The following is a 485-nucleotide window of genomic DNA, read 5'->3' on the forward strand; positions in this document are numbered from 1 at the left end:
CAATTGCCTTCTTATGCTTCTTCAGCACTTGCAACAACTTCTCCTCTTGATCAGCATCAAGAGAGATGGAAACAATAATAGGAAGCTTCTCATCATCCTCTGAGTAAGCATACTTGAGGTTTTCAGGCAAAGGTTTAAGCTCCAAGACAGGTGTCTGCAAAACAGCTGGAACCAAAGTAGCAGACATAGATTCTGCAGCTTGTACCTGGACAAGTAAATCAGATTGCTGTATGATGTCTGCAACAATTGGGTTAGTGCAATCTAATTCTACAACATTTGGATCAACAGAAATATGCAGAAACTCATCAATACAAGAATTACACATTTCAGAATCAGTGCATGTATGACAAGTGTATGAGTCTATCAATGACATAGAATCAAAATCATTAAGGAAATCACAGATATGCTCATTAGTTAACTCATCAAGTAAATCAATATGAAACACAAAATGATCCTCAGATGGATGCTTCATAGCATCAAAAATA

The sequence above is a fragment of the Lupinus angustifolius genome, chromosome LG19, assembly GCF_001865875.1.
Source record: "Lupinus angustifolius cultivar Tanjil chromosome LG19, LupAngTanjil_v1.0, whole genome shotgun sequence".
In the NCBI taxonomy this organism is placed as follows: domain Eukaryota; kingdom Viridiplantae; phylum Streptophyta; class Magnoliopsida; order Fabales; family Fabaceae; genus Lupinus; species Lupinus angustifolius.